Source organism: Hyla sarda, unplaced genomic scaffold (assembly GCF_029499605.1).
Source record: "Hyla sarda isolate aHylSar1 unplaced genomic scaffold, aHylSar1.hap1 scaffold_175, whole genome shotgun sequence".
Lineage (NCBI taxonomy): Eukaryota > Metazoa > Chordata > Amphibia > Anura > Hylidae > Hyla > Hyla sarda.
In genome coordinates, this window is record NW_026608393.1 from 456,887 (window position 1) to 483,145 (window position 26,259).

The following is a 26,259-nucleotide window of genomic DNA, read 5'->3' on the forward strand; positions in this document are numbered from 1 at the left end:
CCATGCATTGCTTCTGTGGTATTGCAAAGGCAAAGACAAATGCTTCCAGCCATCCATTGCACTAATGGATTGGTCATCAGCTGGCTGTCTATGTCCCGCATCAATATAGACCAAAGTACAGTAGGGTTAGGCTATGCTATTGTGCACCTACCTGATGCATCAGAAGGTGCGAGGCCCTTGCTAAATTCTGTGCACAGACTTTGAGATCTATACTTTAGACTGTATCTAACCTGCTCCAACATGGACTGACATTCTGGCCTACTTTCAGCCGATGCGACTTGTCTGTCGCTGAACAGTCGCTTTTTATGTATTCAGCACCTATGTATAATGTTGTAAAAATGCTCTAGAAGCTAAAGTCGCAGAAATGTCACACATATTTGGCCTGCAACTTTCTGTGCGACAAATTCAGACAGGAAAAATCAGTATAAATCCTTAGAAAATTATCCCCCAGTGTCTCCATCTGCTGGCGGTATTGAATAAGCATTGCTGCACTGATGGGGTATGCATTAGACCGAAAAAAAAGAAGAAAAAGAAGAATAATACGCCCAGAAAAGAGGCGAAAAGGAGAAAAACGTAAAAAAACGTGAAAAAAAGTAAGAGGAAGAGAAGGGAAAAAAAGGTGGAAATGGGTTTAAAAGTGATTTCGGCGGAGAAATATATATATATATATACGCGCACACACACACATATATATAAACGTATTCTCCGTTGAGATATTGCAGCCGCTGCTGTGTCCAGGCCCAGGAGCCTTAGCACTGTGCTTGTGATGTCACTCAATACCACTGACATCACTAGGTGTAAACAACATCTCTCTTTGCTGTGTATGTGACTATGGAGCTGTTTGGTGATGTCCGTCTATTATGGCCTTCATAGAAGCAACAGGAGATTGTTGCATCCATCTAGAACCCTCAGAACTACAGTGCTATGATGTCACTCACTTCCACAGGCCTTGCAGAGTGTAAACAACAACAACCCAGCTTTGTTGTGTATGTAACCATAGGGATTTGTGATGTCACTAGAACCTTCACAGCAGCGACAGCTTTATGAGGAGCATCAGCACTGCTCTGCCTGAGCAGAACCATCACCGCCATAGGTTGTCAATAACCCGGATTTAACCCACACAGGTAAGTCCAATGGGGGTGCAGGCATGTCCTCTATGCTTACAGCTTCCCGTGGGTGTTGGTTTGATACCGTTTGGGGACAGCCAAGGAGGCATCTGCAGGCAACAAAGGTAGGTGTGTGCTTGTGTGTGTGTTTCCTATGCAGATCCTAAGCCCAGTGTCACATGCAAGTAGGAGGAGTAAGAAGGGTTCCTGCAAATCCGGGTTATGGATTGCATTTAAAAAGGCCCCGTGGGAGTGCAATGGGCCCCTGTCTTGCTGCTTAGCAATAATGGTATGGGTTTAGGTTCTGCTGTGTGTACTGGTGGTTGACTGCCCCCCAGCCCAGAGTGTGCATGGAAAATTGTCTGGCAGCCTCCCTGACAGCAAGCAGTGATAGTGCCCATGAAGGGGACCTTGTTGGGCCGCCCCTTTCACGGTTATCGCTTCTCGCCTTTTGGCTAAGATCAAGTGTAGTATCTGTTCTTATCAGTTTAATATCTGATACGTCCCCTATCTGGGGACCATATATTAAATGGATTTTTGAGAACGGGGGCCGATTTCGAAGCTTGCTTCCGTCCCCCGCCCTATGCATTGACCCGATATGGCAGTATCTTCGGGTACAGTGCACCACCCCCTTACAGGGTTAAAAAGAAAGATTCCTACTTTCATTGCTACCTGCTTGCTGGCTAGCCAGCTAGCCAGCCCTGTGGGCCTTGCTGCTGCAGCCAAAAAACAAAAGGTTGGTGCTGCTGCTGCTGCTTCTGCTGCTTCTGCTTGTGTCTGCCGCTGTTTGGAGCGTCCAGGCACAGGACTTCTGCTGCTGCTGACTAAATGGCCTCCTTAATTGGATCATTTGAGTAGCCAGCACACCTGTGCAGGTAGGGCATGACATGATAGGCAGCTGCCTTGATAGCGGGTGGGTGCTGAATGTTTCCTAATTGACAAAATAAGATTAATGCTTATGAAGAAATATAAAATCTCATCCCTTCCCCAATATCGCGCCACACCCCTACCCCTTAATTCCCTGGTTGAACTTGATGGACATATGTCTTTTTTCGACCGTACAAACTATGTAACTATGTAACATAACATGGGGGGGGGGGGGGTCTCCTGGCTGTTCACACAGGTGTGTCATTGCTGTACATTGACCATGCATTGCTTCTGTGGTATTGCAAAGGCAAAGACAAATGCTTCCAGCCATCCATTGCACTAATGGATTGGTCATCAGCTGGCTGTCTATGTCCCGCATCAATATAGACCAAAGTACAGAGGGTTAGGCTATGCTATTGTGCACCTACCTGATGCATCAGAAGGTGCGAGGCCCTTGCTAAATTCTGTGCACAGACTTTGAGATCTATGCTTAGACTGTATCTAAACCTGCTCCAACATGGACTGACATTCTGGCCTACTTTCAGCCGATGCGACTTGTCTGTCGCTGAACAGTCGCTTTTTATGTATTCAGCACCTATGTATAATGTTGTAAAAATGCTCTAGAAGCTAAAGTCGCAGAAATGTCACACTATATTTGGCCTGCAACTTTCTGTGCGACAAATTCAGACAGGAAAAATCAGTATAAATCCTTAGAAAATTATCCCCCAGTGTCTCCATCTGCTGGCGGTATTGAATAAGCATTGCTGCACTGATGGGGTATGCATTAGACGAAAAAAAAGAAGAAAAAGAAGAATAATACGCCCAGAAAAGAGGCGAAAAGGAGAAAAACGTAAAAAAACGTGAAAATAAAGTAAGAGGAAGAGAAGGGAAAAAAAGGTGGAAATGGGTTTAAAAGTGATTTCGGCGGAGAAATATATATATATATATATATATATATATTATATATATATATATATACGCGCACACACACACATATATATAAACGTATTCTCCGTTGAGATATTGCAGCCGCTGCTGTGTCCAGGCCCAGGAGCCTTAGCACTGTGCTGTGATGTCACTCAATACCACTGACATCACTAGGTGTAAACAACATCTCTCCTTTGCTGTGTATGTGACTATGGAGCTGTTTGGTGATGTCGTCTATTATGGCCTTCATAGAAGCAACAGGAGATTGTTGCATCCATCTAGAACCCTCAGAACTACAGTGCTATGATGTCACTCACTTCCACAGGCCTTGCAGAGTGTAAACAACAACAACCCAGCTTTGTTGTGTATGAACCATAGGGATTTGTGATGTCACCTAGAACCTTCACAGCAGCGACAGCTTTATGAGGAGCATCAGCACTGCTCTGCCTGAGCAGAACCATCACCGCCATAGGTTGTCAAATAACCCGGATTTAACCCACACAGGTAAGTCCAATGGGGTGCAGGCATGTCCTCTATGCTTACAGCGTTCCCGTGGGTGTTGGTTTGATACCGTTTGGGGACAGCCAAGGAGGCATCTGCAGGCAACAAAGGTAGGTGTGTGTGCTTGTGTGTGTGTTTCTATGCAGATCCTAAGCCCAGTGTCACATGCAAGTAGGAGGAGTAAGAAGGGTTCCTGGCAAATCCGGGTTATGGATTGCATTTAAAAAGGCCCCGTGGGAGTGCAATGGGCCCCTGGTCTTGCTGCTTAGCAAATAATGGTTATGGGTTTAGGTTCTGCTGTGTGTACTGGTGGTTGACTGCCCCCCCAGCCCAGAGTGTGCATGGAAAATTGTCTGGCAGCCTCCCTGACAGCAAGCAGTGATAGTGCCCATGAAGGGGACCTTGTGGGCCCGCCCCTTTCACGGTTATCGCTTCTCGGCCTTTGGCTAAGATCAAGTGTAGTATCTGTTCTTATCAGTTTAATATCTGATACGTCCCCTATCTGGGGACCATATATTAAATGGATTTTTGAGAACGGGGGCCGATTTCGAAGCTTGCTTCCGTCGCCCTATGCATTGACCCGATATGGCAGTATCTTCGGGTACAGTGCACCACCCCCCTTACAGGGTAAAAAGAAAGATTCCTACTTTCATTGCTACCTGCTTGCTGGCTAGCCAGCTAGCCAGCCCTGTGGGCCTTGCTGCTGCAGCCAAAAAACAAAAGGTGGGTGCTGCTGCTGCTGCTTCTGCTGCTTCTGCTTGTGTCTGGCCGCTGTTGGAGCGTCCAGGCACAGGACTTCTGCTGCTGCTGACTAAATGGCCTCCTTAATTGGATCATTTGAGTAGCCAGCACACCTGTGCTGGGGTAGGGCATGACATGATAGGCAGCTGCCTTGATAGCGGGTGGGTGCTGAATGTTCCTAATTGACAAAATAAGATTAATGCTTATGAAGGAAATATAAAATCTCATCCCTTCCCCAATATCGCGCACACCCCTACCCCTTAATTCCCTGGTTGAACTTGATGGACATATGTCTTTTTTCGACCGTACTAACTATGTAACTATGTAACATAACATGGGGGGGGGGGGGGGTCTCCTGGCTGTTCACACAGGTGTGTCATTGCTGTACATTGACCATGCATTGCTTCTGTGGTATTGCAAAGGCAAAGACAAATGCTTCCAGCCATCCATTGCACTAATGGATTGGTCATCAGCTGGCTGTCTATGTCCCGCATCAATATAGACCAAAGTACAGAGGGTTAGGCTATGCTATTGTGCACCTACCTGATGCATCAGAAGGTGCGAGGCCCTTGCTAAATTCTGTGCACAGACTTTGAGATCTATACTTTAGACTGTATCTAAACCTGCTCCAACATGGACTGACATTCTGGCCTACTTTCAGCCGATGCGACTTGTCTGTCGCTGAACAGTCGCTTTTTATGTATTCAGCACCTATGTATAATGTTGTAAAAATGCTCTAGAAGCTAAAGTCGCAGAAATGTCACACATATTTGGCCTGCAACTTTCTGTGCGACAAATTCAGACAGGAAAAATCAGTATAAATCCTTAGAAAATTATCCCCCAGTGTCTCCATCTGCTGGCGGTATTGAATAAGCATTGCTGCACTGATGGGGTATGCATTAGACGAAAAAAAAGAAGAAAAAGAAGAATAATACGCCCAGAAAAGAGGCGAAAAGGAGAAAAACGTAAAAAAACGTGAAAAAAAAGTAAGAGGAAGAGAAGGGAAAAAAAGGTGGAAATGGAAGGGTTTAAAAGTGATTTCGGCGGAGAAATATATATATATATATATATATATATATATATATATATATATATATACGCGCACACACACACATATATATAAACGTATTCTCCGTTGAGATATTGCAGCCGCTGCTGTGTCCAGGCCCAGGAGCCTTAGCACTGTGCTGTGATGTCACTCAATACCACTGACATCACTAGGTGTAAACAACATCTCTCCTTTGCTGTGTATGTGACTATGGAGCTGTTGGTGATGTCGTCTATTATGGCCTTCATAGAAGCAACAGGAGATTGTTGCATCCATCTAGAACCTCAGAACTACAGTGCTATGATGTCACTCACTTCCACAGGCCTTGCAGAGTGTAAACAACAACAACCCAGCTTTGTTGTGTATGTAACCATAGGGATTGTGATGTCACCTAGAACCTTCACAGCAGCGACAGCTTTATGAGGAGCATCAGCACTGCTCTGCCTGAGCAGAACCATCACCGCCATAGGTTGTCAAATAACCCGGATTTAACCCACACAGGTAAGTCCAATGGGGTGCAGGCATGTCCTCTATGCTTACAGCTTCCCGTGGGTGTTGGTTGATACCGTTTGGGGACAGCCAAGGAGGCATCTGCAGGCAACAAAGGTAGGTGTGTGCTTGTGTGTGTGTTTCCTATGCAGATCCTAAGCCCAGTGTCACATGCAAGTAGGAGGAGTAAGAAGGGTTCCTGGCAAATCCGGGTTATGGATTGCATTTAAAAAGGCCCCGTGGGAGTGCAATGGGCCCCTGTCTTGCTGCTTAGCAATAATGGTATGGTTTAGGTTCTGCTGTGTGTACTGGTGGTTGACTGCCCCCCAGCCCAGAGTGTGCATGGAAAATTGTCTGCAGCCTCCCTGACAGCAAGCAGTGATAGTGCCCATGAAGGGGACCTTGTTGGGCCCGCCCCTTTCACGGTTATCGCTTCTCGGCCTTTTGGCTAAGATCAAGTGTAGTATCTGTTCTTATCAGTTTAATATCTGATACGTCCCCTATCTGGGGACCATATATTAAATGGATTTTTGAGAACGGGGGCCGATTTCGAAGCTTGCTTCCGTCGCCCTATGCATTGACCCGATATGGCAGTATCTTCGGTACAGTGCACCACCCCCTTACAGGGTTAAAAAGAAAGATTCCTACTTTCATTGCTACCTGCTTGCTGGCTAGCCAGCTAGCCAGCCCTGTGGGCCTTGCTGCTGCAGCCAAAAAACAAAAGGTGGTGCTGCTGCTGCTGCTTCTGCTGCTTCTGCTTGTGTCTGGCCGCTGTTGGAGCGTCCAGGCACAGGACTTCTGCTGCTGCTGACTAAATGGCCTCCTTAATTGGATCATTGAGTAGCCAGCACACCTGTGCAGGTAGGGCATGACATGATAGGCAGCTGCCTTGATAGCGGGTGGGTGCTGAATGTTCCTAATTGACAAAATAAGATTAATGCTTATGAAGAAATATAAAATCTCATCCCTTCCCCAATATCGCGCCACACCCCTACCCCTTAATTCCCTGGTTGAACTTGATGGACATATGTCTTTTTTCGACCGTACTAACTATGTAACTATGTAACATAACATGGGGGGGGAGGGGGGGGTGTCTCCTGGCTGTTCACACAGGTGTGTCATTGCTGTACATTGACCATGCATTGCTTCTGTGGTATTGCAAAGGCAAAGACAAATGCTTCCAGCCATCCATTGCACTAATGGATTGGTCATCAGCTGGCTGTCTATGTCCCGCATCAATATAGACCAAAGTACAGAGGTTAGGCTATGCTATTGTGCACCTACCTGATGCATCAGAAGGTGCGAGGCCCTTGCTAAATTCTGTGCACAGACTTTGAGATCTATACTTTAGACTGTATCTAAACCTGCTCCAATCATGGACTGACATTCTGGCCTACTTTCAGCGATGCGACTTGTCTGTCGCTGAACAGTCGCTTTTTATGTATTCAGCACCTATGTATAATGTTGTAAAAATGCTCTAGAAGCTAAAGTCGCAGAAATGTCACACATATTTGGCCTGCAACTTTCTGTGCGACAAATTCAGACAGGAAAAATCAGTATAAATCCTTAGAAAATTATCCCCCAGTGTCTCCATCTGCTGGCGGTATTGAATAAGCATTGCTGCACTGATGGGGTATGCATTAGACGAAAAAAAAGAAGAAAAGAAGAATAATACGCCCAGAAAAGAGGCGAAAAGGAGAAAAACGTAAAAAAACGTGAAAAAAAAGTAAGAGGAAGAGAAGGGAAAAAAAGGTGGAAATGGGTTTAAAAGTGATTTCGGCGGAGAGAGAAATATATATATATATATATATATATATATATATATATATATATATATACGCGCACACACACACATATATATAAACGTATTCTCCGTTGAGATATTGCAGCCGCTGCTGTGTCCAGGCCCAGGAGCCTTAGCACTGTGCTGTGATGTCACTCAATACCACTGACATCACTAGGTGTAAACAACATCTCTCCTTTGCTGTGTATGTGACTATGGAGCTGTTTGGTGATGTCGTCTATTATGGCCTTCATAGAAGCAACAGGAGATTGTTGCATCCATCTAGAACCCTCAGAACTACAGTGCTATGATGTCACTCACTTCCACAGGCCTTGCAGAGTGTAAACAACAACAACCCAGCTTTGTTGTGTATGTAACCATAGGGATTTGTGATGTCACCTAGAACCTTCACAGCAGCGACAGCTTTATGAGGAGCATCAGCACTGCTCTGCCTGAGCAGAACCATCACCGCCATAGGTTGTCAAATAACCCGGATTTAACCCACACAGGTAAGTCCAATGGGGTGCAGGCATGTCCTCTATGCTTACAGCTTCCCGTGGGTGTTGGTTTGATACCGTTTGGGGACAGCCAAGGAGGCATCTGCAGGCAACAAAGGTAGGTGTGTGCTTGTGTGTGTGTTTCCTATGCAGATCCTAAGCCCAGTTGTCACATGCAAGTAGGAGGAGTAAGAAGGGTTCCTGGCAAATCCGGGTTATGGATTGCATTTAAAAGGCCCCGTGGAGTGCAATGGCCCCTGTCTTGCTTGCTTAGCAATAATGGTATGGGTTTTAGGTTCTGGCTGTGTGTACTGGTGGTGACTGCCCCCCAGCCCAGAGTGTGCATGGAAAATTGTCTGGCAGCCTCCCTGACAGCAAGCAGTGATAGTGCCCATGAAGGGGACCCTTGTTGGGCCCGCCCCTTTCACGGTTATCGCTTCTCGGCCTTTTGGCTAAGATCAAGTGTAGTATCTGTTCTTATCAGTTTAATATCTGATACGTCCCCTATCTGGGGACCATATATTAAATGGATTTTTGAGACGGGGGCCGATTCGAAGCTTGCTTCCGTCGCCCTATGCATTGACCCCGATATGGCAGTATCTTCGGGTACAGTGCACCACCCCCTTACAGGGTTAAAAAGAAAGATTCCTACTTTCATTGCTACCTGCTTGCTGGCTAGCAGCTAGCCAGCCCTGTGGGCCTTGCTGCTGCAGCCAAAAAACAAAAGGTGGTGCTGCTGCTGCTGCTTCTGCTGCTTCTGCTTGTGTCTGGACGCTGTTGGAGCGTCCAGGCACAGGACTTCTGCTGCTGCTGACTAAATGGCCTCCTTAATTGGATCATTTGAGTAGCCAGCACACCTGTGCAGGTAGGGCATGACATGATAGGCAGCTGCCTTGATAGCGGGTGGGGTGCTGAATGTTCCTAATTGACAAATAAGATAATGCTTATGAAGAAATATAAAATCTCATCCCTTCCCCAATATCGCGCCACACCCCTACCCCTTAATTCCCTGGTTGAACTTGATGTACATATGTCTTTTTCGACCGTACTAACTATGTAACTATGTAACATAACATGGGGGGGGGGGGGGGGGGGGTCTCTGGCTGTTCACACAGGTGTGTCATTGCTGTACATTGACCATGCATTGCTTCTGTGGTATTGCAAAGGCAAAGACAAATGCTTCCAGCCATCCATTGCACTAATGGATTGGTCATCAGCTGGCTGTCTATGTCCCGCATCAATATAGACCAAAGTACAGAGGGTTAGGCTATGCTATTGTGCACCTACCTGATGCATCAGAAGGTGCGAGGCCCTTGCTAAATTCTGTGCACAGACTTTGAGATCTATACTTTAGACTGTATCTAAACCTGCTCCAACATGGACTGACATTCTGGCCTACTTTCAGCCGATGCGACTTGTCTGTCGCTGAACAGTCGCTTTTTATGTATTCAGCACTAGTGTTGCTCGCGAATATTCGCAATTCGAATATTATTCGCGAATATCGCATATTCGCGAATTCGCGAATTTCGCGAATATAGCGCTATATATTCGTAATTACGAATATTCGTTTTTTTTTTTTTTTTTTTTTTTTTTTTTTTTCTTCACAGTACACATCACAGTGATCATCCCTCTCTGCTTCCAGCTTATGTGGTGTAAAGAAGGCTGTAATACTACTGTGTAAGACTGACGTGTGGAAATTCGCATATGCGAAAATTAGCACATGCTAATTTTCGCATATGCGAATTTGCGCATATGCGAAGTTTCGCATATGCGAAGTTTCGCATATGCGAGTTTCGCATATGCGAAGTTTCACATGCGTTAATTTTGTATATGCAACTTTTCACATATGTTAATTTTCGCATACGCGAATATTCGCATATGCGAAAATAAAACGAGGGTATAACGAATATGCGAATATTCGCGAATATATGACGAATATTCGTCATATATTCGCGAATATTCGCGAATTCGAATATGGCCTATGCCGCTCAACACTATTCAGCACCTATGTATAATGTTGTAAAAATGCTCTAGAAGCTAAAGTCGCAGAAATGTCACACATATTTGGCTTGCAACTTTCTGTGCGACAATTCAGACAGGAAAATCAGTATAAATCCTTAGAAAATTATCCCCCAGTGTCTCCATCTGCTGGCGGTATGGAATAAGCATTGCTGCACTGATGGGGTATGCATTAGACGAAAAAAAAGAAGAAAAAGAAGAATAATACGCCCAGAAAAGAGGCGAAAAGGAGAAAAACGTAAAAAAACGTGAAAAAAAAAGTAAGAGGAAGAGAAGGGAAAAAAAGGTGGAAATGGGTTTAAAAGTGATTTCGGCGGAGAAATATATATATATATATATATATATATATATATATATATATACGCGCACACACACACATATATATAAACGTATTCTCCGTTGAGATATTGCAGCCGCTGCTGTGTCCAGGCCCCAGGAGCCTTAGCACTGTGCTGTGATGTCACTCAATACCACTGACATCACTAGGTGTAAAAACAACATCTCTCCTTTGCTGTGTATGTGACTATGGAGCTGTTTGGTGATGTCGTCTATTATGGCCTTCATAGAAGCAACAGGAGATTGTTGCATCCATCTAGAACCCTCAGAACTACAGTGCTATGATGTCACTCACTTCCACAGGCCTTGCAGAGTGTAAACAACAACAACCCAGCTTTGTTGTGTATGTAACCATAGGGATTTGTGATGTCACCTAGAACCTTCACAGCAGCGACAGCTTTATGAGGAGCATCAGCACTGCTCTGCCTGAGCAGAACCATCACCGCCATAGGTTGTCAAATAACCCGGATTTAACCCACACAGGTAAGTCCAATGGGGTGCAGGCATGTCCTCTATGCTTACAGCTTCCCGTGGGTGTTGGTTTGATACCGTTTGGGGACAGCCAAGGAGGCATCTGCAGGCAACAAAGGTAGGTGTGTGCTTGTGTGTGTGTTTCCTATGCAGATCCTAAGCCCAGTGTCACATGCAAGTAGGAGGAGTAAGAAGGGTTCCTGGCAAATCCGGGTTATGGATTGCATTTAAAAAGGCCCCGTGGGAGTGCAATGGGCCCCTGTCTTGCTGCTTAGCAATAATGGTATGGGTTTAGGTTCTGCTGTGTGTACTGGTGGTTGACTGCCCCCCAGCCCAGAGTGTGCATGGAAAATTGTCTGGCAGCCTCCCTGACAGCAAGCAGTGATAGTGCCCATGAAGGGGACCTTGTTGGGCCCGCCCCTTTCACGGTTATCGCTTCTCGGCCTTTTGGCTAAGATCAAGTGTAGTATCTGTTCTTATCAGTTTAATATCTGATACGTCCCCTATCTGGGGACCATATATTAAATGGATTTTTGAGAACGGGGGCCGATTTCGAAGCTTGCTTCCGTCGCCCTATGCATTGACCCGATATGGCAGTATCTTCGGGTACAGTGCACCACCCCCTTACAGGGTTAAAAAGAAAGATTCCTACTTTCATTGCTACCTGCTTGCTGGCTAGCCAGCTAGCCAGCCCTGTGGGCCTTGCTGCTGCAGCCAAAAAACAAAAGGTGGTGCTGCTGCTGCTGCTTCTGCTGCTTCTGCTTGTGTCTGGCCGCTGTTGGAGCGTCCAGGCACAGGACTTCTGCTGCTGCTGACTAAATGGCCTCCTTAATTGGATCATTTGAGTAGCCAGCACACCTGTGCAGGTAGGGCATGACATGATAGGCAGCTGCCTTGATAGCGGGTGGGTGCTGAATGTTCCTAATTGACAAAATAAGATTAATGCTTATGAAGAAATATAAAATCTCATCCCTTCCCCAATATCGCGCCACACCCCTACCCCTTAATTCCCTGGTTGAACTTGATGGACATATGTCTTTTTTCGACCGTACTAACTATGTAACTATGTAACATAACATGGGGGGGGGGGGGGGGGGTCTCCTGGCTGTTCACACAGGTGTGTCATTGCTGTACATTGACCATGCATTGCTTCTGTGGTATTGCAAAGGCAAAGACAAATGCTTCCAGCCATCCATTGCACTAATGGATTGGTCATCAGCTGGCTGTCTATGTCCCGCATCAATATAGACCAAAGTACAGAGGGTTAGGCTATGCTATTGTGCACCTACCTGATGCATCAGAAGGTGCGAGGCCCTTGCTAAATTCTGTGCACAGACTTTGAGATCTATACTTTAGACTGTATCTAAACCTGCTCCAACATGGACTGACATTCTGGCCTACTTTCAGCCGATGCGACTTGTCTGTCGCTGAACAGTCGCTTTTTATGTATTCAGCACCTATGTATAATGTTGTAAAAATGCTCTAGAAGCTAAAGTCGCAGAAATGTCACACATATTTGGCCTGCAACTTTCTGTGCGACAAATTCAGACAGGAAAAATCAGTATAAATCCTTAGAAAATTATCCCCCAGTGTCTCCATCTGCTGGCGGTATTGAATAAGCATTGCTGCACTGATGGGGTATGCATTAGACGAAAAAAAAGAAGAAAAAGAAGAATAATACGCCCAGAAAAGAGGCGAAAAGGAGAAAAACGTAAAAAAACGTGAAAAAAAAGTAAGAGGAAGAGAAGGGAAAAAAAGGTGGAAATGGGTTTAAAAGTGATTTCGGCGGAGAAATATATATATATATATATATATATATATATATATATATATATATATACGCGCACACACACACATATATATAAACGTATTCTCCGTTGAGATATTGCAGCCGCTGCTGTGTCCAGGCCCAGGAGCCTTAGCACTGTGCTGTGATGTCACTCAATACCACTGACATCACTAGGTGTAAACAACATCTCTCCTTTGCTGTGTATGTGACTATGGAGCTGTTTGGTGATGTCGTCTATTATGGCCTTCATAGAAGCAACAGGAGATTGTTGCATCCATCTTGAACCCTCAGAACTACAGTGCTATGATGTCACTCACTTCCACAGGCCTTGCAGAGTGTAAACAACAACAACCCAGCTTTGTTGTGTATGTAACCATAGGGATTTGTGATGTCACCTAGAACCTTCACAGCAGCGACAGCTTTATGAGGAGCATCAGCACTGCTCTGCCTGAGCAGAACCATCACCGCCATAGGTTGTCAAATAACCCGGATTTAACCCACACAGGTAAGTCCAATGGGGTGCAGGCATGTCCTCTATGCTTACAGCTTCCCGTGGGTGTTGGTTTGATACCGTTTGGGGACAGCCAAGGAGGCATCTGCAGGCAACAAAGGTAGGTGTGTGCTTGTGTGTGTGTTTCCTATGCAGATCCTAAGCCCAGTGTCACATGCAAGTAGGAGGAGTAAGAAGGGTTCCTGGCAAATCCGGGTTATGGATTGCATTTAAAAAGGCCCCGTGGGAGTGCAATGGGCCCCTGTCTTGCTGCTTAGCAATAATGGTATGGGTTTAGGTTCTGCTGTGTGTACTGGTGGTTGACTGCCCCCCAGCCCAGAGTGTGCATGGAAAATTGTCTGGCAGCCTCCCTGACAGCAAGCAGTGATAGTGCCCATGAAGGGGACCTTGTTGGGCCCGCCCCTTTCACGGTTATCGCTTCTCGGCCTTTTGGCTAAGATCAAGTGTAGTATCTGTTCTTATCAGTTTAATATCTGATACGTCCCCTATCTGGGGACCATATATTAAATGGATTTTTGAGAACGGGGGCCGATTTCGAAGCTTGCTTCCGTCGCCCTATGCATTGACCCGATATGGCAGTATCTTCGGGTACAGTGCACCACCCCCTTACAGGGTTAAAAAGAAAGATTCCTACTTTCATTGCTACCTGCTTGCTGGCTAGCCAGCTAGCCAGCCCTGTGGGCCTTGCTGCTGCAGCCAAAAAACAAAAGGTGGTGCTGCTGCTGCTGCTTCTGCTGCTTCTGCTTGTGTCTGGCCGCTGTTGGAGCGTCCAGGCACAGGACTTCTGCTGCTGCTGACTAAATGGCCTCCTTAATTGGATCATTTGAGTAGCCAGCACACCTGTGCAGGTAGGGCATGACATGATAGGCAGCTGCCTTGATAGCGGGTGGGTGCTGAATGTTCCTAATTGACAAAATAAGATTAATGCTTATGAAGAAATATAAAATCTCATCCCTTCCCCAATATCGCGCCACACCCCTACCCCTTAATTCCCTGGTTGAACTTGATGGACATATGTCTTTTTTCGACCGTACTAACTATGTAACTATGTAACATAACATGGGGGGGGGGGGGGGGGGGGGTCTCCTGGCTGTTCACACAGGTGTGTCATTGCTGTACATTGACCATGCATTGCTTCTGTGGTATTGCAAAGGCAAAGACAAATGCTTCCAGCCATCCATTGCACTAATGGATTGGTCATCAGCTGGCTGTCTATGTCCCGCATCAATATAGACCAAAGTACAGAGGGTTAGGCTATGCTATTGTGCACCTACCTGATGCATCAGAAGGTGCGAGGCCCTTGCTAAATTCTGTGCACAGACTTTGAGATCTATACTTTAGACTGTATCTAAACCTGCTCCAACATGGACTGACATTCTGGCCTACTTTCAGCCGATGCGACTTGTCTGTCGCTGAACAGTCGCTTTTTATGTATTCAGCACCTATGTATAATGTTGTAAAAATGCTCTAGAAGCTAAAGTCGCAGAAATGTCACACATATTTGGCCTGCAACTTTCTGTGCGACAAATTCAGACAGGAAAAATCAGTATAAATCCTTAGAAAATTATCCCCCAGTGTCTCCATCTGCTGGCGGTATTGAATAAGCATTGCTGCACTGATGGGGTATGCATTAGACGAAAAAAAAGAAGAAAAAGAAGAATAATACGCCCAGAAAAGAGGCGAAAAGGAGAAAAACGTAAAAAAACGTGAAAAAAAAGTAAGAGGAAGAGAAGGGAAAAAAAGGTGGAAATGGGTTTAAAAGTGATTTCGGCGGAGAAATATATATATATATATATATATATATATATATATATATATATATATACGCGCACACACACACATATATATAAACGTATTCTCCGTTGAGATATTGCAGCCGCTGCTGTGTCCAGGCCCAGGAGCCTTAGCACTGTGCTGTGATGTCACTCAATACCACTGACATCACTAGGTGTAAACAACATCTCTCCTTTGCTGTGTATGTGACTATGGAGCTGTTTGGTGATGTCGTCTATTACGGCCTTCATAGAAGCAACAGGAGATTGTTGCATCCATCTAGAACCCTCAGAACTACAGTGCTATGATGTCACTCACTTCCACAGGCCTTGCAGAGTGTAAACAACAACAACCCAGCTTTGTTGTGTATGTAACCATAGGGATTTGTGATGTCACCTATAGAACCTTCACAGCAGCGACAGCTTTATGAGGAGCATCAGCACTGCTCTGCCTGAGCAGAACCATCACCGCCATAGGTTGTCAAATAACCCGGATTTAACCCACACAGGTAAGTCCAATGGGGTGCAGGCATGTCCTCTATGCTTACAGCTTCCCGTGGGTGTTGGTTTGATACCGTTTGGGGACAGCCAAGGAGGCATCTGCAGGCAACAAAGGTAGGTGTGTGCTTGTGTGTGTGTTTCCTATGCAGATCCTAAGCCCAGTGTCACATGCAAGTAGGAGGAGTAAGAAGGGTTCCTGGCAAATCCGGGTTATGGATTGCATTTAAAAAGGCCCCGTGGGAGTGCAATGGGCCCCTGTCTTGCTGCTTAGCAATAATGGTATGGGTTTAGGTTCTGCTGTGTGTACTGGTGGTTGACTGCCCCCCAGCCCAGAGTGTGCATGGAAAATTGTCTGGCAGCCTCCCTGACAGCAAGCAGTGATAGTGCCCATGAAGGGGACCTTGTTGGGCCCGCCCCTTTCACGGTTATCGCTTCTCGGCCTTTTGGCTAAGATCAAGTGTAGTATCTGTTCTTATCAGTTTAATATCTGATACGTCCCCTATCTGGGGACCATATATTAAATGGATTTTTGAGAACGGGGGCCGATTTCGAAGCTTGCTTCCGTCGCCCTATGCATTGACCCGATATGGCAGTATCTTCGGGTACAGTGCACCACCCCCTTACAGGGTTAAAAAGAAAGATTCCTACTTTCATTGCTACCTGCTTGCTGGCTAGCCAGCTAGCCAGCCCTGTGGGCCTTGCTGCTGCAGCCAAAAAACAAAAGGTGGTGCTGCTGCTGCTGCTTCTGCTGCTTCTGCTTGTGTCTGGCCGCTGTTGGAGCGTCCAGGCACAGGACTTCTGCTGCTGCTGACTAAATCTCCTTAATTGGATCATTTGAGTAGCCAGCACACCTGTGCAGGTAGGGCATGACATGATAGGCAGCTGCCTTGATAGCGGGTGGGTGCTGAATGTTCCTAATTGACAAAATAAGATTAATGCTTATGAAGAAATATAAAATCTCATCCCTTCCCCAATATCGCGCCACACCCCTACCCCTTAATTCCCTGGTTGAACTTGATGGACATATGTCTTTTTTCGACCGTACTAACTATGTAACTATGTAACATAACATGGGGGGGGGGGGGGGGGGGGTCTCCTGGCTGTTCACACAGGTGTGTCATTGCTGTACATTGACCATGCATTGCTTCTGTGGTATTGCAAAGGCAAAGACAAATGCTTCCAGCCATCCATTGCACTAATGGATTGGTCATCAGCTGGCTGTCTATGTCCCGCATCAATATAGACCAAAGTACAGAGGGTTAGGCTATGCTATTGTGCACCTACCTGATGCATCAGAAGGTGCGAGGCCCTTGCTAAATTCTGTGCACAGACTTTGAGATCTATACTTTAGACTGTATCTAAACCTGCTCCAACATGGACTGACATTCTGGCCTACTTTCAGCCGATGCGACTTGTCTGTCGCTGAACAGTCGCTTTTTATGTATTCAGCACCTATGTATAATGTTGTAAAAATGCTCTAGAAGCTAAAGTCGCAGAAATGTCACACATATTTGGCCTGCAACTTTCTGTGCGACAAATTCAGACAGGAAAAATCAGTATAAATCCTTAGAAAATTATCCCCCAGTGTCTCCATCTGCTGGCGGTATTGAATAAGCATTGCTGCACTGATGGGGTATGCATTAGACGAAAAAAAAGAAGAAAAAGAAGAATAATACGCCCAGAAAAGAGGCGAAAAGGAGAAAAACGTAAAAAAACGTGAAAAAAAAGTAAGAGGAAGAGAAGGGAAAAAAAGGTGGAAATGGGTTTAAAAGTGATTTCGGCGGAGAAATATATATATATATATATATATATATATATATATATATATATATATACGCGCACACACACACATATATATAAACGTATTCTCCGTTGAGATATTGCAGCCGCTGCTGTGTCCAGGCCCAGGAGCCTTAGCACTGTGCTGTGATGTCACTCAATACCACTGACATCACTAGGTGTAAACAACATCTCTCCTTTGCTGTGTATGTGACTATGGAGCTGTTTGGTGATGTCGTCTATTATGGCCTTCATAGAAGCAACAGGAGATTGTTGCATCCATCTAGAACCCTCAGAACTACAGTGCTATGATGTCACTCACTTCCACAGGCCTTGCAGAGTGTAAACAACAACAACCCAGCTTTGTTGTGTATGTAACCATAGGGATTTGTGATGTCACCTAGAACCTTCACAGCAGCGACAGCTTTATGAGGAGCATCAGCACTGCTCTGCCTGAGCAGAACCATCACCGCCATAGGTTGTCAAATAACCCGGATTTAACCCACACAGGTAAGTCCAATGGGGTGCAGGCATGTCCTCTATGCTTACAGCTTCCCGTGGGTGTTGGTTTGATACCGTTTGGGGACAGCCAAGGAGGCATCTGCAGGCAACAAAGGTAGGTGTGTGCTTGTGTGTGTGTTTCCTATGCAGATCCTAAGCCCAGTGTCACATGCAAGTAGGAGGAGTAAGAAGGGTTCCTGGCAAATCCGGGTTATGGATTGCATTTAAAAAGGCCCCGTGGGAGTGCAATGGGCCCCTGTCTTGCTGCTTAGCAATAATGGTATGGGTTTAGGTTCTGCTGTGTGTACTGGTGGTTGACTGCCCCCCAGCCCAGAGTGTGCATGGAAAATTGTCTGGCAGCCTCCCTGACAGCAAGCAGTGATAGTGCCCATGAAGGGGACCTTGTTGGGCCCGCCCCTTTCACGGTTATCGCTTCTCGGCCTTTTGGCTAAGATCAAGTGTAGTATCTGTTCTTATCAGTTTAATATCTGATACGTCCCCTATCTGGGGACCATATATTAAATGGATTTTTGAGAACGGGGGCCGATTTCGAAGCTTGCTTCCGTCGCCCTATGCATTGACCCGATATGGCAGTATCTTCGGGTACAGTGCACCACCCCCTTACAGGGTTAAAAAGAAAGATTCCTACTTTCATTGCTACCTGCTTGCTGGCTAGCCAGCTAGCCAGCCCTGTGGGCCTTGCTGCTGCAGCCAAAAAACAAAAGGTGGTGCTGCTGCTGCTGCTTCTGCTGCTTCTGCTTGTGTCTGGCCGCTGTTGGAGCGTCCAGGCACAGGACTTCTGCTGCTGCTGACTAAATGGCCTCCTTAATTGGATCATTTGAGTAGCCAGCACACCTGTGCAGGTAGGGCATGACATGATAGGCATCTGCCTTGATAGCGGGTGGGTGCTGAATGTTCCTAATTGACAAAATAAGATTAATGCTTATGAAGAAATATAAAATCTCATCCCTTCCCCAATATCGCGCCACACCCCTACCCCTTAATTCCCTGGTTGAACTTGATGGACATATGTCTTTTTTCGACCGTACTAACTATGTAACTATGTAACATAACATGGGGGGGGGGGGGGGGGGGTCTCCTGGCTGTTCACACAGGTGTGTCATTGCTGTACATTGACCATGCATTGCTTCTGTGGTATTGCAAAGGCAAAGACAAATGCTTCCAGCCATCCATTGCACTAATGGATTGGTCATCAGCTGGCTGTCTATGTCCCGCATCAATATAGACCAAAGTACAGAGGGTTAGGCTATGCTATTGTGCACCTACCTGATGCATCAGAAGGTGCGAGGCCCTTGCTAAATTCTGTGCACAGACTTTGAGATCTATACTTTAGACTGTATCTAAACCTGCTCCAACATGGACTGACATTCTGGCCTACTTTCAGCCGATGCGACTTGTCTGTCGCTGAACAGTCGCTTTTTATGTATTCAGCACCTATGTATAATGTTGTAAAAATGCTCTAGAAGCTAAAGTCGCAGAAATGTCACACATATTTGGCCTGCAACTTTCTGTGCGACAAATTCAGACAGGAAAAATCAGTATAAATCCTTAGAAAATTATCCCCCAGTGTCTCCATCTGCTGGCGGTATTGAATAAGCATTGCTGCACTGATGGGGTATGCATTAGACGAAAAAAAAGAAGAAAAAGAAGAATAATACGCCCAGAAAAGAAGCGAAAAGGAGAAAAACGTAAAAAAACGTGAAAAAAAAGTAAGAGGAAGAGAAGGGAAAAAAAGGTGGAAATGGGTTTAAAAGTGATTTCGGCGGAGAAATATATATATATATATATATATATATATATATATATATATATACGCGCACACACACACATATATATAAACGTATTCTCCGTTGAGATATTGCAGCCGCTGCTGTGTCCAGGCCCAGGAGCCTTAGCACTGTGCTGTGATGTCACTCAATACCACTGACATCACTAGGTGTAAACAACATCTCTCCTTTGCTGTGTATGTGACTATGGAGCTGTTTGGTGATGTCGTCTATTATGGCCTTCATAGAAGCAACAGGAGATTGTTGCATCCATCTAGAACCCTCAGAACTACAGTGCTATGATGTCACTCACTTCCACAGGCCTTGCAGAGTGTAAACAACAACAACCCAGCTTTGTTGTGTATGTAACCATAGGGATTTGTGATGTCACCTAGAACCTTCACAGCAGCGACAGCTTTATGAGGAGCATCAGCACTGCTCTGCCTGAGCAGAACCATCACCGCCATAGGTTGTCAAATAACCCGGATTTAACCCACACAGGTAAGTCCAATGGGGTGCAGGCATGTCCTCTATGCTTACAGCTTCCCGTGGGTGTTGGTTTGATACCGTTTGGGGACAGCCAAGGAGGCATCTGCAGGCAACAAAGGTAGGTGTGTGCTTGTGTGTGTGTTTCCTATGCAGATCCTAAGCCCAGTGTCACATGCAAGTAGGAGGAGTAAGAAGGGTTCCTGGCAAATCCGGGTTATGGATTGCATTTAAAAAGGCCCCGTGGGAGTGCAATGGGCCCCTGTCTTGCTGCTTAGCAATAATGGTATGGGTTTAGGTTCTGCTGTGTGTACTGGTGGTTGACTGCCCCCCAGCCCAGAGTGTGCATGGAAAATTGTCTGGCAGCCTCCCTGACAGCAAGCAGTGATAGTGCCCATGAAGGGGACCTTGTTGGGCCTGCCCCTTTCACGGTTATCGCTTCTCGGCCTTTTGGCTAAGATCAAGTGTAGTATCTGTTCTTATCAGTTTAATATCTGATACGTCCCCTATCTGGGGACCATATATTAAATGGATTTTTGAGAACGGGGGCCGATTTCGAAGCTTGCTTCCGTCGCCCTATGCATTGACCCGATATGGCAGTATCTTCGGGTACAGTGCACCACCCCCTTACAGGGTTAAAAAGAAAGATTCCTACTTTCATTGCTACCTGCTTGCTGGCTAGCCAGCTAGCCAGCCCTGTGGGCCTTGCTGCTGCAGCCAAAAAACAAAAGGTGGTGCTGCTGCTGCTGCTTCTGCTGCTTCTGCTTGTGTCTGGCCGCTGTTGGAGCGTCCAGGCACAGGACTTCTGCTGCTGCTGACTAAATGGCCTCCTTAATTGGATCATTTGAGTAGCCAGCACACCTGTGCAGGTAGGGCATGACATGATAGGCAGCTGCCTTGATAGCGGGTGGGTGCTGAATGTTCCTAATTGACAAAATAAGATTAATGCTTATGAAGAAATATAAAATCTCATCCCTTCCCCAATATCGCGCCACACCCCTACCCCTTAATTCCCTGGTTGAACTTGATGGACATATGTCTTTTTTCGACCGTACTAACTATGTAACTATGTAACATAACATGGGGGGGGGGGGGGGGGGTCTCCTGGCTGTTCACACAGGTGTGTCATTGCTGTACATTGACCATGCATTGCTTCTGTGGTATTGCAAAGGCAAAGACAAATGCTTCCAGCCATCCATTGCACTAATGGATTGGTCATCAGCTGGCTGTCTATGTCCCGCATCAATATAGACCAAAGTACAGAGGGTTAGGCTATGCTATTGTGCACCTACCTGATGCATCAGAAGGTGCGAGGCCCTTGCTAAATTCTGTGCACAGACTTTGAGATCTATACTTTAGACTGTATCTAAACCTGCTCCAACATGGACTGACATTCTGGCCTACTTTCAGCCGATGCGACTTGTCTGTCGCTGAACAGTCGCTTTTTATGTATTCAGCACCTATGTATAATGTTGTAAAAATGCTCTAGAAGCTAAAGTCGCAGAAATGTCACACATATTTGGCCTGCAACTTTCTGTGCGACAAATTCAGACAGGAAAAATCAGTATAAATCCTTAGAAAATTATCCCCCAGTGTCTCCATCTGCTGGCGGTATTGAATAAGCATTGCTGCACTGATGGGGTATGCATTAGACGAAAAAAAAGAAGAAAAAGAAGAATAATACGCCCAGAAAAGAGGCGAAAAGGAGAAAAACGTAAAAAAACGTGAAAAAAAAGTAAGAGGAAGAGAAGGGAAAAAAAGGTGGAAATGGGTTTAAAAGTGATTTCGGCGGAGAAATATATATATATATATATATATATTATATATATATATATATACGCGCACACACACACATATATATAAACGTATTCTCCGTTGAGATATTGCAGCCGCTGCTGTGTCCAGGCCCAGGAGCCTTAGCACTGTGCTGTGATGTCACTCAATACCACTGACATCACTAGGTGTAAACAACATCTCTCCTTTGCTGTGTATGTGACTATGGAGCTGTTTGGTGATGTCGTCTATTATGGCCTTCATAGAAGCAACAGGAGATTGTTGCATCCATCTAGAACCCTCAGAACTACAGTGCTATGATGTCACTCACTTCCACAGGCCTTGCAGAGTGTAAACAACAACAACCCAGCTTTGTTGTGTATGTAACCATAGGGATTTGTGATGTCACCTAGAACCTTCACAGCAGCGACAGCTTTATGAGGAGCATCAGCACTGCTCTGCCTGAGCAGAACCATCACCGCCATAGGTTGTCAAATAACCCGGATTTAACCCACACAGGTAAGTCCAATGGGGTGCAGGCATGTCCTCTATGCTTACAGCTTCCCGTGGGTGTTGGTTTGATACCGTTTGGGGACAGCCAAGGAGGCATCTGCAGGCAACAAAGGTAGGTGTGTGCTTGTGTGTGTGTTTCCTATGCAGATCCTAAGCCCAGTGTCACATGCAAGTAGGAGGAGTAAGAAGGGTTCCTGGCAAATCCGGGTTATGGATTGCATTTAAAAAGGCCCCGTGGGAGTGCAATGGGCCCCTGTCTTGCTGCTTAGCAATAATGGTATGGGTTTAGGTTCTGCTGTGTGTACTGGTGGTTGACTGCCCCCCAGCCCAGAGTGTGCATGGAAAATTGTCTGGCAGCCTCCCTGACAGCAAGCAGTGATAGTGCCCATGAAGGGGACCTTGTTGGGCCCGCCCCTTTCACGGTTATCGCTTCTCGGCCTTTTGGCTAAGATCAAGTGTAGTATCTGTTCTTATCAGTTTAATATCTGATACGTCCCCTATCTGGGGACCATATATTAAATGGATTTTTGAGAACGGGGGCCGATTTCGAAGCTTGCTTCCGTCGCCCTATGCATTGACCCGATATGGCAGTATCTTCGGGTACAGTGCACCACCCCCTTACAGGGTTAAAAAGAAAGATTCCTACTTTCATTGCTACCTGCTTGCTGGCTAGCCAGCTAGCCAGCCCTGTGGGCCTTGCTGCTGCAGCCAAAAAACAAAAGGTGGTGCTGCTGCTGCTGCTTCTGCTGCTTCTGCTTGTGTCTGGCCGCTGTTGGAGCGTCCAGGCACAGGACTTCTGCTGCTGCTGACTAAATGGCCTCCTTAATTGGATCATTTGAGTAGCCAGCACACCTGTGCAGGTAGGGCATGACATGATAGGCAGCTGCCTTGATAGCGGGTGGGTGCTGAATGTTCCTAATTGACAAAATAAGATTAATGCTTATGAAGAAATATAAAATCTCATCCCTTCCCCAATATCGCGCCACACCCCTACCCCTTAATTCCCTGGTTGAACTTGATGGACATATGTCTTTTTTCGACCGTACTAACTATGTAACTATGTAACATAACATGGGGGGGGGGGGGGGGGTCTCCTGGCTGTTCACACAGGTGTGTCATTGCTGTACATTGACCATGCATTGCTTCTGTGGTATTGCAAAGGCAAAGACAAATGCTTCCAGCCATCCATTGCACTAATGGATTGGTCATCAGCTGGCTGTCTATGTCCCGCATCAATATAGACCAAAGTACAGAGGGTTAGGCTATGCTATTGTGCACCTACCTGATGCATCAGAAGGTGCGAGGCCCTTGCTAAATTCTGTGCACAGACTTTGAGATCTATACTTTAGACTGTATCTAAACCTGCTCCAACATGGACTGACATTCTGGCCTACTTTCAGCCGATGCGACTTGTCTGTCGCTGAACAGTCGCTTTTTATGTATTCAGCACCTATGTATAATGTTGTAAAAATGCTCTAGAAGCTAAAGTCGCAGAAATGTCACACATATTTGGCCTGCAACTTTCTGTGCGACAAATTCAGACAGGAAAAATCAGTATAAATCCTTAGAAAATTATCCCCCAGTGTCTCCATCTGCTGGCGGTATTGAATAAGCATTGCTGCACTGATGGGGTATGCATTAGACGAAAAAAAAGAAGAAAAAGAAGAATAATACGCCCAGAAAAGAGGCGAAAAGGAGAAAAACGTAAAAAAACGTGAAAAAAAAGTAAGAGGAAGAGAAGGGAAAAAAAGGTGGAAATGGGTTTAAAAGTGATTTCGGCGGAGAATATATATATATATATATATATATATATATATATATATATATATATATATACGCGCACACACACACATATATATAAACGTATTCTCCGTTGAGATATTGCAGCGCCTGCTGTGTCCAGGCCAGGAGCCTTAGACACTGTGCTGTGATGTCACTCAATACCACTGACATCACTAGGTGTAAACAACATCTCTCCTTTGCTGTGTATGTGACTATGGAGCTGTTTGGTGATGTCGTCTATTATGGCCTTCATAGAAGCAACAGGAGATTGTTGCATCCATCTAGAACCCTCAGAACTACAGTGCTATGATGTCACTCACTTCCACAGGCCTTGCAGAGTGTAAACAACAACAACCCAGCTTTGTTGTGTATGTAACCATAGGGATTTGTGATGTCACCTAGAACCTTCACAGCAGCGACAGCTTTATGAGGAGCATCAGCACTGCTCTGCCTGAGCAGAACCATCACCGCCATAGGTTGTCAAATAACCCGGATTTAACCCACACAGGTAAGTCCAATGGGGTGCAGGCATGTCCTCTATGCTTACAGCTCCCGTGGGTGTTGGTTTGATACCGTTTGGGGACAGCCAAGGAGGCATCTGCAGGCAACAAAGGTAGGTGTGTGCTTGTGTGTGTGTTTCCTATGCAGATCCTAAGCCCAGTGTCACATGCAAGTAGGAGGAGTAAGAAGGGTTCCTGGCAAATCCGGGTTATGGATTGCATTTAAAAAGGCCCCGTGGGAGTGCAATGGGCCCCTGTCTTGCTGCTTAGCAATAATGGTATGGGTTTAGGTTCTGCTGTGTGTAACTGGTGGTTGACTGCCCCCCAGCCCAGAGCTGTGCATGGAAAATTGTCTGGCAGCCTCCCTGACAGCAAGCAGTGATAGTGCCCATGAAGGGGACCTTGTTGGGCCCGCCCCTTTCACGGTTATCGCTTCTCGGCCTTTTGGCTAAGATCAAGTGTAGTATCTGTTCTTATCAGTTTAATATCTGATACGTCCCCTATCTGGGGACCATATATTAAATGGATTTTTGAGAACGGGGGCCGATTTCGAAGCTTGCTTCCGTCGCCCTATGCATTGACCCGATATGGCAGTATCTTCGGGTACAGTGCACCACCCCCTTACAGGGTTAAAAAGAAAGATTCCTACTTTCATTGCTACCTGCTTGCTGGCTAGCCAGCTAGCCAGCCCTGTGGGCCTTGCTGCTGCAGCCAAAAACAAAAGGTGGTGCTGCTGCTGCTGCTTCTGCTGCTTCTGCTTGTGTCTGGCCGCTGTTGGAGCGTCCAGGCACAGGACTTCTGCTGCTGCTGACTAAATGGCCTCCTTAATTGGATCATTTGAGTAGCCAGCACACTGTGCAGGTAGGGCATGACATGATAGGCAGCTGCCTTGATAGCGGGTGGGTGCTGAATGTTCCTAATTGACAAAATAAGATTAATGCTTATGAAGAAATATAAAATCTCATCCCTTCCCCAATATCGCGCCACACCCCTACCCCTTAATTCCCTGGTTGAACTTGATGGACATATGTCTTTTTTCGACCGTACTAACTATGTAACTATGTAACATAACATGGGGGGGGTCTCCTGGCTGTTCACACAGGTGTGTCATTGCTGTACATTGACCATGCATTGCTTCTGTGGTATTGCAAAGGCAAAGACAAATGCTTCCAGCCATCCATTGCACTAATGGATTGGTCATCAGCTGGCTGTCTATGTCCCGCATCAATATAGACCAAAGTACAGAGGGTTAGGCTATGCTATTGTGCACCTACCTGATGCATCAGAAGGTGCGAGGCCCTTGCTAAATTCTGTGCACAGACTTTGAGATCTATACTTTAGACTGTATCTAAACCTGCTCCAACATGGACTGACATTCTGGCCTACTTTCAGCCGATGCGACTTGTCTGTCGCTGAACAGTCGCTTTTTATTTATTCAGCACCTATGTATAATGTTGTAAAAATGCTCTAGAAGCTAAAGTCGCAGAAATGTCACACATATTTGGCCTGCAACTTTCTGTGCGACAAATTCAGACAGGAAAAATCAGTATAAATCCTTAGAAAATTATCCCCCAGTGTCTCCATCTGCTGGCGGTATTGAATAAGCATTGCTGCACTGATGGGGTATGCATTAGACGAAAAAAAAGAAGAAAAAGAAGAATAATACGCCCAGAAAAGAGGCGAAAAGGAGAAAAACGTAAAAAAACGTGAAAAAAAAGTAAGAGGAAGAGAAGGGAAAAAAAGGTGGAAATGGGTTTAAAAGTGATTTCGGCGGAGAAAT

At 45.8% G+C, this 26,259-nt stretch overlaps 11 non-coding genes across 11 annotated transcripts; all 11 read left to right on the forward strand.

Moving 5' to 3' along the window:
* Positions 1-1,542: 1,542 nt before the first annotated feature.
* Positions 1,543-1,736, forward strand: LOC130313139 (U2 spliceosomal RNA). The gene has a single exon (XR_008861155.1). It is a non-coding gene; the product is annotated as a U2 spliceosomal RNA (small nuclear RNA).
* Positions 1,737-3,828: 2,092 nt separating this feature from the next.
* LOC130313133 (U2 spliceosomal RNA) lies at positions 3,829-4,018 on the forward strand. Its single transcript, XR_008861150.1, has one exon. It is a non-coding gene; the product is annotated as a U2 spliceosomal RNA (small nuclear RNA).
* A 2,089-nt stretch (positions 4,019-6,107) lies between these two features.
* On the forward strand, positions 6,108-6,297 carry LOC130313137 (U2 spliceosomal RNA). Its single transcript, XR_008861154.1, has one exon. It is a non-coding gene; the product is annotated as a U2 spliceosomal RNA (small nuclear RNA).
* A 2,094-nt stretch (positions 6,298-8,391) lies between these two features.
* LOC130313136 (U2 spliceosomal RNA) lies at positions 8,392-8,581 on the forward strand. Its single transcript, XR_008861153.1, has one exon. It is a non-coding gene; the product is annotated as a U2 spliceosomal RNA (small nuclear RNA).
* Positions 8,582-11,216: 2,635 nt separating this feature from the next.
* On the forward strand, positions 11,217-11,407 carry LOC130313120 (U2 spliceosomal RNA). The gene has a single exon (XR_008861138.1). It is a non-coding gene; the product is annotated as a U2 spliceosomal RNA (small nuclear RNA).
* Positions 11,408-13,498: 2,091 nt separating this feature from the next.
* Positions 13,499-13,689, forward strand: LOC130313121 (U2 spliceosomal RNA). Its single transcript, XR_008861139.1, has one exon. It is a non-coding gene; the product is annotated as a U2 spliceosomal RNA (small nuclear RNA).
* A 2,096-nt stretch (positions 13,690-15,785) lies between these two features.
* LOC130313122 (U2 spliceosomal RNA) lies at positions 15,786-15,976 on the forward strand. The gene has a single exon (XR_008861140.1). It is a non-coding gene; the product is annotated as a U2 spliceosomal RNA (small nuclear RNA).
* A 2,090-nt stretch (positions 15,977-18,066) lies between these two features.
* On the forward strand, positions 18,067-18,257 carry LOC130313123 (U2 spliceosomal RNA). The gene has a single exon (XR_008861141.1). It is a non-coding gene; the product is annotated as a U2 spliceosomal RNA (small nuclear RNA).
* Positions 18,258-20,345: 2,088 nt separating this feature from the next.
* On the forward strand, positions 20,346-20,536 carry LOC130313124 (U2 spliceosomal RNA). Its single transcript, XR_008861142.1, has one exon. It is a non-coding gene; the product is annotated as a U2 spliceosomal RNA (small nuclear RNA).
* A 2,086-nt stretch (positions 20,537-22,622) lies between these two features.
* Positions 22,623-22,813, forward strand: LOC130313125 (U2 spliceosomal RNA). The gene has a single exon (XR_008861143.1). It is a non-coding gene; the product is annotated as a U2 spliceosomal RNA (small nuclear RNA).
* Positions 22,814-24,907: 2,094 nt separating this feature from the next.
* Positions 24,908-25,098, forward strand: LOC130313126 (U2 spliceosomal RNA). Its single transcript, XR_008861144.1, has one exon. It is a non-coding gene; the product is annotated as a U2 spliceosomal RNA (small nuclear RNA).
* The last annotated feature ends 1,161 nt before the right edge of the window (positions 25,099-26,259 follow it).